Source organism: Polypterus senegalus, chromosome 2 (assembly GCF_016835505.1).
Source record: "Polypterus senegalus isolate Bchr_013 chromosome 2, ASM1683550v1, whole genome shotgun sequence".
NCBI lineage: Eukaryota > Metazoa > Chordata > Cladistia > Polypteriformes > Polypteridae > Polypterus > Polypterus senegalus.
The window spans coordinates 175372321-175386276 of record NC_053155.1 but is presented as its reverse complement, the minus strand read 5'-3'; the positions used below and the strand labels follow the sequence as shown (position 1 = coordinate 175386276).

Sequence of the window (13956 nt, the reverse complement as noted above, 5' to 3'; positions counted from 1 at the left end):
AGAGCCAAGAAGTAGTGTCGGAGAATTTAATAGCAGGTAGTTGAATTGTTGTCTCCACCTATGACCACAAATAGAGCAGGCATTGTCCAAAAAGGTTACTTGTAATCACCACTTTATTTTTTTGTGAGAATACATTTTTCTGTTAAGGTAATGTTCTTTTCATTGAACTTTAATAAATGTAATTTCTAAAATTAAGATGTAAAGCTATAAAAGATGTAAATCCCTGAAGCCTACGAAAAAGTCATAATACAAATACATCCTTACAGGTTTCTGCAGGAATACTCTGAGGAAACCTGAAGGCCTTCTTAAGAGAAAAGATTATCTCATATCTTTCCCACAGAAATAATTTGGAAACCTAGAAGGTATCGCAGCTAATCAGCGAAATTACTAGAAAAGATCAAGAACATGCCAGGTGTCTAAGTGAGGCACTTCATAGGAAATGGCAGGCTCTGCATTCAGAACTCAACCTCTTAACAACTAAAGAAACTGAACAACTCATTTATAAATCAAGACATCATTATTATGAATATAAAGAGAAAGCTAATAGGATCTTAGCTCAACAAATCCACAAGCAAGAAGTTTGCAATGCAATTCCAGCCATCACCAACACAAATGGAGACAAAATCATTGACCATAAAAATATAACGCACACACATTTAGAGAATACTATAATTTCTTGTATTCTACTTAGTTTAAAGAAGACAACACACAATCTCATGAATTTCTGGATGCATTACAGATACCACAAATAGATACTCTTAGTGCAAAGGAATTGGATAAACTTCTGGCACTATCAGAATTACTAGATGCTATAAACTCGCTTCAGAACAGGAAAGTAGCAGGTCTTGGTGGCTACCCTGACGAATTTTATAAGAAATTCTCAACTCGGCTAGCTCTGCTTTTATTAGCAACATTTACAGAAGCTAGAGACAAAATTGTAACTCGGACCCTTCACCAACCATTAATTACTGTCTTTCCTAAACAAAATAAGGACTTATTACAATGTGCATCATACAGATCAATTTCACTTCTGAATAATGATGTTAAGATACTCTCAAGTTCTAGCTAGAAAGATGGAGAAAGTGGTCTCTTCAGTAATAGCACAACACCAAACTGGATTTATTAAAGACAAACACTTAGCTTCCAATCTTCGACGCCTGTTTAATGCAATATATTCACCCACAAAGTCAAACACCCCGAAGATATCATCATCATTATCACAGTTGAATGGAACTACCTTTTCACTACATTGGAGAAACTTGGGTTTGGCCCTAACATTTGTGTATGGATCAGACTGCTGTATTCCAATCCAGAAGCTTCAGGTTGTATTAACAACATTAATTCAGACTACTTTAAGCTAGAACATGGTACCAGAAAAGAATGCCCCTTGTCACCACTGCTTTTTGCAATTTGCAACTGGCAGTTCACTCTCAAAATGCTTATGAGATAAATGTAATCAGAGAAGGACTGGAACAGAAAATTTCTCTATATGTAGATGATATGGTACTGTATATATCAGATCCACAAAATACCATGCCTGCAATCGAAACAGCACTAATAGAATTTCAAAAGATTTCTTGTCTCAGAATTAATTTGAATAAAAGTGTGCTCTTTCCAGTGAATTCTCAAGCATACAATATTAGATTAGACACCTTCCCTTTTATCATCGCAGATCAGTTTTAAATACCTAGGGGTAAACTTCACAAGTAAACAAAGCTCTGTATCAACAAAATTTTGCCATCTGTATGTAAAAAATTAAGCAAGACTTGTATAGATGGTCAACCCTCACTTTAGCTGGAAGAATTAACATTAAGATGAATATCCTTCCTAAGCTTCTCTTTTTATTTCAAAACATTCCAATATACATCAATACATTTTTTTTTTTTAAGTAATTAGATTCAACCATAACCTCATTTATTTGGTACTCAAAACATCCACATATCAAAATGGCAACCCAACAAAAACCTAAGGCAGAAGGTGGCATGGCTCTACTTAACTTTTGTTTTATTATTAGGTAGCTAATATACAAGCTGTAAAAACCTGGACATTGACACAAATAGATGAATATACACAGGCTTGGTCCATAGTAGAAATATAATCCTACAGTACTACTTTATATTCCTTGCTTTGTACCCCAATAAATACAAGTTATCACCAGTATACTAATAACCCAATTGTGCTTCAGTCAATCAAAATATGGAACCAATGTAGGAAGTATTTTAAGATAGAGAAGCGTTTATCTGTGGCAGCTCTGCACGAGGACCACCTCTTCCACCCTCTCAAATGTATGCAGTTTTTAATGTCTGGAAAACATTCGGATTAAATCCCTTAGAGATCTGTACATTGACAATGTTTTCACATCGTATGAACAATTACACTCCAAATGTAACTTTCCAGCAACACATTTCTTTTACTACCTCGAAATTAGAAACTTTGCTAAACAAAACCTTCTCAATTTTTCTGACCTCCCACCTACTTATATTCCGGCTTAAAGTGGAGAAGGACAAACTGTAATTGCCTTTACTACACCATGTAGACTTGGGATTCTTCCAGTTGAGTAAGAGAACTCTCCTATTCTAAGTCAGTGGGTAGCTGAAGATGTTATACTATTTGAAATTCGAAAAAATTAAATTGCCACCTAGAGAAACTGTACAAAACCATTTCAATAACTGGCAGGATCTAATCAATAACATTTTAGAGTAAACTTTGAAATTGAGGAAGCAGGTTCTCGCCCTTCTTTTACTCCAATTATCAAATTAATAAATGAATATAATCTATTTAATTATTTTTACTAGCTTAAAGTTTTACTCTGTTGTTCTAGCTCTCTTTCTAATGGGTGGGGGTTGATTTGTTTGTAACCTATTTTTGTAAAACTTGATTTATTTGTATGGAGTGTTACTTGTCAGTCGTCAGTCAGTCAGTCATCCAATCTGCTATATCCTAATATAGGGTCACGGGGGTCTGTTGGAGCCAATCCCAGCCAACACAGGGCGCAAGGCAGGAATAAATCCCGGGCAGGGCGCCAGCCCACCCGCAGGGCACACACACCAAGCACACACTAGGGACAATTTAGGATCGCCAATGCACCAAACCTGCATGTCTTTGGACTCCCCATGCAGACACAGGGAGAACATGCAAACTCCATGCAGGGAGGACCTGGGAAGTGAACCCAGGTCTCCTTACTGCGAGGCAGCAGCGGTACCACTGCCCCACCGTGCCACTCAGAATGTTATTTGATTTTAATAAAATAAAAAAAAAAGTCATAATACCGAGCCACCCTTCGCACCTTTTCATCAGCATCTTTGTTTTGCAAATGAGTCAGTCAGCACAAATAGCAAGCAGCCTGCTATCCCATGCAGCTGAAGTTCTCCCAGCTCAAGTCTGTTTATCTGGGAGTGAGGTGCCTGGAGTCGTATAGGGTAAATAATAATATACTAGCCGAAGCCCGCTGTAGCATACGGTGTTGTAACAATAGGAACAGAAAATGGTGAGAAAGGAATTCAGAAATCAAGAAGAATGAAATACTTCTTGAAACATGCAGTTGTGAATAGGTGTTTTGGTGGTGACGACAGATAATGAGTCGAAAGATCTAACCCTAGAAAAAGCCATGTACAACTGACCGTGGCTGAAGACTGGTTGTTAGAATTATTGTGAAGAGTTAACAGCATGTGGGTATGAGGAAGGCCTCACTTCTGAAATTCGATAAGGTAAATATAATCAATAACAACCTCAAAAAGATGTTGTAGAATGTCTAAGTAATTCCTGCAGCTTAATCCAAAAGACTCGTACTACAATATCAGGTCTGTGGGTATCCGACAGTGCATGTAGAATTTCCGGCCAAGCAGGATTACATGTGAAAGTGATAAATGAGGCTGTCTGAATTTATGTACTATTGCCATGGCGTCCTGCTAGTTTAGTTACATGTATCTTGGACTTCCTAGAAATGTGGACAGTAATATGATAATTTTGCTTACATGTACGTTATTTTCAGCGTTTGCTTGCAGTGTGTCTGACAGTCCTTTGTATTGTTCCACGCGCAAATCTTGTTGATCTAATCTGAGATAGTTGAGATGCGCGCCCTCTGTTTTAACATATGCATCCACGACGTACTGTTGGAATAATTTGCAGCTGGAGTGCAAAATAGTAAATGTATTCCTCATTGCTAATCTGTATGCGTAAAATTGGCATTCAGTAAGCCTTATTTGCTTGGCGGTTCTTTTATCGGGAACATGTTGTAAATCTTTGTGCCAGCCAATGTCTCCGTAAGGGAATAAAAGTGAATTGCAATTTATATTGAGCATGGAAATCTGTTTACAGGAGTTGCCTATGGGACAGATGCAAATGTCCCTTTCAGCAGGCGGTTCGCCATCTTCTCCGAAGAAAATTGCTGCAACATTGGTGTGACATGTTGGGGCATTGTATCGTCGTAAATCCTGCCTAGGGTTTTCCTCAAAGTATTCGTATAGATGATGTTGGATTGGACTGAGCGATTTCATGCATGTGTTTGTTTGATTTAGCTAAGGGGTTGATGGTTCTGAGCATGGAATCTAGCTGGAGAAGTAAATTTTCGCTGCATGCAGAGTTTGCTTTACTTTCTTTCTTTAGAAGCTTGGCGAGAAATGCGGTGTCAGCTGTGTGTGGGTGGGACTGGTTTTGAGGTGGAAGCAGGACGAACCAGAAAAGAAATATATATGAGATTATTTGGAATACATGGATTTCTTGTGTATTCTGTGCCTACAACAATCTGGATAAATGTAGGATGACGGGGAAATGTGAGGCAAGAAATGTTGAACACATAACTAAAACAAATTCTTTTCACATTATAGTAAAAATTAATAAAATCTTCATGTGAAATGTATGTTGAAAACTGAAGCTCAAATATTTAATACATTTACAAAATGTATAACAAAACAAGTGTGCCTTTATTGAAGAGTGTGTGTGTGCGTATGTATATATATAATAAAAAAAGAAATTATGCAGTTTACAAGTTGCTGTCAAATGTAAAAACCAAAGGGTGGGTTAGAGGTAAGAATGCCTGCCTCTTAATCAAGAGGTTGTGGGTTTGATCCCAGGTCTTCCCTGTATTTTTCATTTTGAGTAGTGAGCCATTTGTTTTATTATTATATAATAACATAAATTTTGTTGGAGTCTGTAAAGTGTATTTTTTTTATTCAGTTTTATTCTCTGTCACGCTCATGTAGTACAACAAACTTGTCTCCCCCTCTCTGAGTCTTTTCACAAGTTGCTGCTATGGTTGATGCCTAATCAGAAGTATTTTGTTGCACTGGCAATCAAAGATACGATGCCCCGTGATCGTTACCAGACTATCATGTGGCATTTGTGCTTTGACAACAAAGACACCCTTGTAGAATGTGTGAGAAATGACAGATGTGCATGTGCAATGCTACTCCTTATTTAGGAAAAGATCCCAATCATCCCACCGGAGAAAGACTTTCCAAGACTGTAGTCATAAAGCTGTTTCTGGACAAAGGCAGAACCGTAACAGACCATTTCTTTACATTGTTTTTGCTGGCTAATAGACAGCTGCACCACAGCACAACTCTGCTTGGCACGATAAAATGGGATGGGAACTTCCAGCTGCAGCTAATATTTCAGTATGTGTCCAATTCTACATGCTAGTATTTAGATATGGCAGTGCCATGCTTATGGTGTATGCACCCAAAAAGAAATCTGTCTGCATTCCCAGTACCATGTACCATAACAAAGATTTTTTGTTTGTTGTTTTTTTTTTTTTAATCTTGTCCAGTGTTCAAATGACACAGCATTTTCTGCTAATTTCATTTTTGTGTGTGTGTGCATGAGCGATGCAGAGAGAGATTTTAAATCATTCAAGTGATTACTGGTATATTAAATAAACACTTTCGCAAAGGTATAACGAAACAAGTGTGCTTTTATTCAAGAATAAAAAAAAATTCAAGTAACAAGATACCAAGAAGACATGATTTACCAGCGTCTGTGTGTGTGTGTCTGCTAATATCCCTTCAGCGTTCTATTTTACAAGTAGAAAGACTTTACACTGGCTGTTACAGACTCGAAGCAAATGTATGTTTGTAACAGCAGATCACTACTCAAAACAGAAGTCAGCCGTTCTTACCTCGATTCCTCCCATGCAATTAATAAGTTGGCTTCAGTTTTTACATATTGATAGCAACATGTAAATTGAATAAATTCTTTGGTTATGTTCTTGAGGCACACTTGTTTTGTTATACCTTTAATGAAAGTATGTGACATTTGAACTTCGGTCTTCACACATTATACATTTTACGTCAACATTTTCATTTTTACTATAACATGAAAAAAGTTTCTGTTTTAGTTGTGTTCAACATTTCTTGTCTCATTTCCTGTAATTCTATGTTGATCCAGATCGTTGTAGACACAGAACACACATGAAATGCATGTATTCCAAATAACAATATTATTTTCCCTATACAACTCCAGGCACCTCACACCCAGATAAACAGACTTGTTTTAGTGGGGGATGGGATAGCAGGCTGCTGGCTGCTTGTGTTGATTTGAAAAACAAAGATGCTGATGGAGAGGTGTGAAGGAATTTAAGGTGGCCCGGCATTACAACTTTTTTTGTAGGCTTCAAGGATTCTAGTGTTAAAGAATTGCTTTGAACAACCACTGAAAACAATCCCATATATATTGCTATTAATGTAACATACTTAAAATTTATAAGCATTACTGACTCTATCAGACGCTTAGTGAGTAAACACTTGAATAGGCTTCATTTTGAGTATTGTTTCACAAATGAATAATCAAACCTTTCTGTTGACAATGATATCTTAAACTCACAAACTTAAATATTTTAGTTAACAATAATTCAAATAAAATGTATTCTTTAGTAGTTTAGATCTATTTAAGTATACCTAGGTTATGCACATGGTGAAGGAACTTTTTAAATTTATAAATACACTCTAGACTCAAAAGGCCATGTTTTTCATGTTCTCCACAGATTTAAAAACTTAAACATTCTCATTTTAATAAATTAATAAGTGTATGGTTCTTAATCTGAGTATTTTGTAGTACATTCTTATTTTAACAACCTATATGTAGCAGGGTAAAACAATACATCAAAACACCATCTTTGAATTGGATTTTGTAGAAGTCGGTATGTAAAGTTATTCAAACAGAAATTAAATTATATATGAACTAAAAGTCTCCCTATCAAAAATATAAAAACATTCTTTGGTGAAAGCCATTCATATTGAGTTTTTTGTTTGTGAACAGTCCATGGCTATGCAGTTCAACACTCTTGCATCATGCAGTCCTTATTTCACCTTGCTCTGCTTCTTTTAAAATATTCTGTAAAAATAGAAAGATGGTGTGAATGAGAGAAAGAACCATTACTATATTGTGAAAGGGATTGGGTGAACCAACAATACAATGTGCATGGGTACATTTTTTTCCAAGTATTACTTAATACCTATTAAATTACTCAATAATTAGCACATTAAACTCTGTCCATGTGTTTTATAGGTCAGTGATCTAGTATGGAATATATCCTGAATGGTACACCTGGTTTCATTTATGCATATTTTATTAGAATCGGACATGTTTAAATTCACAAGTGAGAAGAAACCAGAATACTGGGAAAAGTAAACCATGGCATATAGTGAGCACAACTGAAGTTCTTTGTACAGTAATGCAGCATTATGTGCAACTGTAACAATGCAGTTAATGTGCTAATTTAACATCTTTATTTGCATTATTAAGACTTAGTTATAGAAACCAAAAAAAAAGCTTAATGTGTGGCTAATGCTTTTTGTTGCACAATATTCCTAGGAGAGAGCAAACAAGTTTTTCCAGTTAATACACATTTTTGTAAAGAATGGCTCAGGACAAGTAAACATGGCTTCATTATTAAAGGGGGTGTATATTTTTGATGGATGTGTTATGAAGATGGTGACTTATTCATAACCCTACTTTCAGCATCCTATAAAGCATATCAACGTCAAACTGTCTTAATAGGAATGAATTCTATAAGTGCTATCCAGTTCTAGTTTTTATTTGCAAGAGTAACTTATCTGCTGAGAACCGAAACCTTCTTTGTACTTTGTAATACATAGAATTTTATACATTATCCTTTAAAAAGGTTAAGGTGTACAATAGTAGAAGCAGTACTGCTTTGAAGGAGTAGTGCTCTCTCATGTTAATGTTGTTCATCTTACTTTAATTAATTAAACTGGAATAGGACTTAATGTAAATCTGTTAACATATGTTAGCATACATGATTATGTGGCCAACCCTAATAGGCTAAACCTATCCAGTTTTGTGAGATACTGAAGATTAAAGTGTTACAGAAATTTGTGAAAGTGTGTGTGATGTTTTTATCTCATTCCAAAATTAACAGACCCTTTAAATTTCAGCAAACATTAAAGGCAATTATTTTGCAAAAGCAGCTTTTCTGCTTTTGTTTTATAATGTTATTCATTAAAATCCAAACTCAGAGGGGTGGCCCAGACTAAACTTAACTGCCTTTGTGACTCATTGTACTTGGTGCATTTCTACACTTTCTGCTAATTATTGTCTAAAACTTAGACCCGCTTCACTGGATATAAAATGATCTTGCACAGCATGAAACATTGTGTTAGACCTGGATGCCCTAAAGCATTCAGTATACCTTGAATTCTTTTGCTGAAAGAAATGAAGTAACATAGAAATAACATTTTTAATGTTCATGTATGGGAAAGAAGGTCTAGAGGGCTCTTGGTAAAGCTACTAATTAGAAATGCTTCCCTGTTATCTTTTTCACACTAGTGTTTAATTTGACATTTGTTAAAGAAAATGAGGGAAATAAAAAGAAAAACCTTATGGTTATGACATAATCATGTGGTGTCCGTGAATTAGAAAACCAAAAAGCAGTACTGTGTTTGTATTGTTTTTTTGCCAATGGCAGTTCATTTTTAATTTAAGAACCAATTTTTCTTTTTTCTTTTACTGTTTATACTGTTTAGCTTTTTAAAGACTGAATTCATAACTTGCTAAGAGGGCTTTGGTCAGTATCATTAGTAAATGCATGTTTTCCCAAAATACTGTATATAGTGTGTATATGGTCTCATAAAATATAATGTGCCAGCCAAAAAAAATAAGTTCAGTGACCTCTGGTCGCAGTATTTCATACGTGTGTTACTACGTTGCAAGCTTGGCTTGCAAAAGTGACCAAAAGGTGGTGCTCATGATGCATCATTTGTTCATGATAAATTGCTTAAATTATTCTTGCGCTTTATGCAATTAAATATTTTTAATAGGAATTTTTACAGCTATTTATTTACTGTTTTGGAAACCTTTTTGAAGTGTACAGTATGTTCTGATTTTTATTTTTTTTTATTTTGTATACCTTATAGAAAGTTATGCTTTACACTTTCTCTGAAAAGTTGTTTTCCCAGTGGAACAATGCTTATATTTTAGAAACCTCTCAATAGTAAGCATAATATTTAAACTGTCAATCTTAAAAAAAAAAAAAAAAAATCTGTAATGATTTCATTCATGCACAAAATTACAGAAAAAAAACAATATTGTCCATTTCAATAATGGAGTTACTTTTGATTAACTATTTCTCACTCCTTCACCTACAAACAGCTAACGTGTGGAGCACACTGGTGCAAAATGGCTGCCATCATCTAGGTGGATGCTGCACATTAGTGGTGCTTGAAGTAACTCCCCACTCACTACATAAAAAGTGCTTTGAGTAATGAGAAAAGCACTATATAAATGTAAAGAATTATTATTATTAAACTGGAGTCTTGCTTTACAGATTCATCAGAAATATGACACATGCAACCTTAATACAGGCAGTCCCCGGGTTACGTACGAGATAAGGACAGTAGGTTTGTTAAGTTGAATTTGTATGTAAGTCGGAACAGGTATATTTTAATAAATGCAATTGTTAACCAAGTGCTCTGCCAAAGAATGATGAAGTTTCACCTCTCTCTGACCTCTTTATTATTTCAACTTTATTTTCCATGGTGATGGTTTTTTCTCTTCTTTACTGTATCACAAGCACTTGAATCAGATTTGTGTTTCAGGGACATTCTTGAAGGGTGAAGACAAAAGGTTAAGATGAGCTCTTCTACACAGCACTGTACACACTATCACAGCAGGAAGGCACCTGTCGTCAGAACGTCTGATGTACTGAATGAGAGACAACTTCCTGCTATGTACAACAGTACAGGCAGGCTTGCTATTGAGAATGAATGGGGGTGGCAAGTTGTGGTTCACCACTGCCCACCACACCGTCATCTCCACTACAGTATGCTGCCTGCAGCGTGTGCCCATCGAGAACGAACACGGTGTGGCCAAAGGCAGGTAGTGAATTGCCCACCACTGCCCCCATTCAACAGGCAGCCAGCCGAGGCACACTACGATGCTGCCACTCGCCACCTCATTCACCCTCAATGGCCTCCGTTCAGCCATAACCGGGTCACCGCTTGCAGCATCACCAGCCCACATGGCTGCCCTGTTGGTTCTCGGTGGGCGGGCAGTGAAACGCCCCATCCAGCCTCCGTCCAGTCAGGAGCAGCAGCTGCGACGACGGGTGAGCTGGCAGCGAACCGCCCTATCAAGCCTCCGTCCTGCAGAAGAGCGGTAGCTGTGGCCCCGGTGACCATCGACCCCAGGTCACCGTTTGCCGCAAACTGAGAATGAATGGGGTGTACCTGAGGGACACTACACTGCGCAAGCAACAAAATTGCCCCCCGGGCCTCCGTCCAGCCACCGCTTGCAGCATACCCAAGCTGAAGATGACAGAGTGGCAGTTACTGAGGTGCATGCGTCGCGTCTACCAGGCAGATGCAGTAACTGTGGCCCTGTTCGTATGTCAGATATCCGTAACTTGGACTTACCGGTACTTATTTTTCATTTTGCTTTTGTTTTAGGAATTTTGTGTCAAGACCGCAGCCTCCAAATGACATGTGTTGGTTGAAGTAGCTAAGTATGCCTTCCTGACACTGAAAATGTTCTTTAAAATGTCAATTTTGAATCTGTTATAATGTTAAAAGAAAAATCGGAAGTACAGAAAACACTTCTCATTATGTTTAATGAGAAAGGAAACGGCTTTTATTTGCTATTTATTTTGAAGACTGTAGCAGAACAGGATCAGGAGCAGAATAACATTTTTAGGGTGCTAGAAATGTGTTTAAAATCTGTTTTTAGTATACCTGTTAACCAAAAAGCAGAACAGTGCAGTAGAAAAAATTATTTTTATAAATGACGATCCAAACTAATAATTAAAAATTTTAAAAATGCTGATTGAGAAAGTGATGTTCTAAATACAGAACTACTGCAGCATGTCTGGAGTAACAATGCCAAAATTAGTACAAGGTTATAAAAAAAATAAGGACTGCTCTTTAACAATCAAGTTTGCCTTCAAATAAGATTTTTTCAATATAGATTTGAATTATATTTAAATTGTAATGTTTGTTCTGACAGCCCTAGTAGAAGTGGATTTAGGTTTCATGCCGGTATAAATTTGACTGTGATCTGATTAACATTGATAACCCAAATCTATATTTCTTTATGGTATGCCCTACGGGTAAAATGTAGATTGTGAACAAAATAAGCCCCAAAACTGAACCTTGGGGAACACAGAGGCATTCTGGGACAGGGTTAGATTTGTTATTGCCCTCGAACAGTCTGAAAAATAGGACTTAAACTAGCCAAACATTGTACTAGCTAAGCTTAGGCAGTTTTCCATTTAGTCATTTAGAAGGGAATGGCTGTCCATGTCAAATGCAACACTGAGGTCAGAAATAAGAAAGTAATTCATAACCTTAACTAGGGAAGTTTCAGTACTGTGTCTAGTTCTGAAGCCAGATTGGAATGTGCCAGAAAGTTTATGGCGAAATACATGATTGGGTGATTGAGAGGAAACCACAAATTCAGGAATTTTAGAATGAAAATGGAACATTAGAGGTAGGTCTATAGTTGAATAGGTCATTTAGTAAGTGGTGTGATAGTAGTAATTTCCAGTGGTGAGAGTGTGACTGTTGTGATAATAGAGCAAATGAAAGAAACAATTTTTAAGGACGAAATTGGAGAAAGGGTCAAGAATGTACTTGGAACCCTCCATTTCTGAGATCAAATACAAAATCTTTTTCACATTTACAGTAGTAGAACTCAAACACAAGAGGGAGCACCGATTAGAATATATCTAAACTGGATCAGAGGAAGAGGGATTGAAGAAAGAACAATTTATGTGGTCTGTTTTATTGATGAAACTGTTGAAAATAAGCTGCACTTCAAAAGAACAGACTGATTTATTAGTCCGTTTAAACTATTTTATTCAATATACTAAATGTTTAGGGTTGCTGGACTTTGAGAGTGTTATTGTATACTAATTGATGATGTTCAAACATTTTTATACAAACAGTAAAACCAGATGGTTTTATATTCCCAATGAATTTGCCTTACCTTTAGCTGTAAATGCATATAATTTACTTGAATGGAGAAGTTTTAACAAAAGAGACATGTTTTTTCTTTTATATGGGTAAATTGATCTAAGTAGATGCAAATGTAGAATTGTACTGATGCATAAGCTTCCAGTTGTCAATTCTAACAACTGTGTTAGAAAGAGACCATGATTAATATTTTTGCTATTTTTGCATATAATAAGTTTTATTAAAAGTGAGGGAACTTTTGAATTAATGAGTTTATAATTGAAATACAATATTCAATAACTACAAGATTACAGCAGTGCAAATCAAATCCAGAATATAATTTTTCTTGTTTGTAGAAAATTGAACTTCACGTAAAGAGTTTGAAATAATCGAATATCGAAAAAAATATTACTGTAAAGCTACATATAGAATTGTCAACATGGATATTAAGGTTACCGCACAAGATCACAGAAGATAACTTTAAGCAAATGTAATTCTAAAGATGGTACACTAAAACACAATTATACAACCTGACAAGTTAGAACTTTACAGAGGGTGAAGTTTATCAGTATAATTTTAACCTGCAGTAGAACGCATACCAAGATTTGAGTATTCATTGGGCTAGTGGCAAGATTCACAGAAGATTTAAAATCCAAAATGATGTCATGCATTTGCATACTTGAGTTATTCAGAGAGCATAAATTCAAATAAGAGTGTATGATCTTTGCAAGCTTAGTAGTATGCCATTGAGTGTGACACAACTTTGTTGTACCTTTTTATGTGTGTGAAAAGCCTGTCAGAGCAGTGATTTTAACAAGAGATATTGTATGTTATAGAGTTTAGCTAAGGACAGAGGTTCAGACTTCGAATATGTGATGGTGAGTATCTCACCATGGCAGTGTTGTGACTGCCAAATATAGCAAAAGAAAACAGTCTTACAAAATGCAGATCTCCACAAGGTTTTCAGCCATTTACTGATAAACAATCCCAACAACCATCTTGGAAAATAACGTGGGAGAAAACGACCATTTTGCTATACCATGTTACCCAGAGTTTAAAAGCTAGCATCTAACAGTCTGTCTGGTGGGTTTGCTGCACTCCTGTCAATGAATATCTGGACACAGCTAAATGAGAAAATGGAGACTCACTCACTGAACACAAAGAAGGTGCAAGTCACAGCAAACACACAAACGAGTAGTACCAGCATAAAGCAGTAGCTCAGTGTGCAATGTGTACTGTCACAGGAAGAAGAAATAAATTTATCCACTATAACCCCCAATGCAAATGTTTAACTTGTACATATCTTGCAGCTGACTAACAGATCTTAAGGCATTACTGACAAATAGACTGCTAAAAATAGACAGAACAAAGATTTAATACATGATTTTGTTCCATGCTCCCTCACACCAACAAAGTGTACCGAACATAGCTCAGATGCATATGCATTAATAGTATTATATCTTACTAGTAAAGTCTGACTCTATTTGTAGCACTGTTATTCCATTGTTGTATTGATATGGGCTCTGTGTGTGTGAATGCTGATTGTTTGAAGTAC

General features: G+C 36.2%; 1 protein-coding gene across 2 annotated transcripts in view; it reads left to right on the top strand.

Annotated features, from left to right (window-relative positions):
• The window catches only part of nectin3b (nectin cell adhesion molecule 3b), a 531994-nt gene that overhangs the window by 109808 nt on the left and 408230 nt on the right, over nucleotides 1-13956 (top strand). The window lies entirely within an intron of this gene.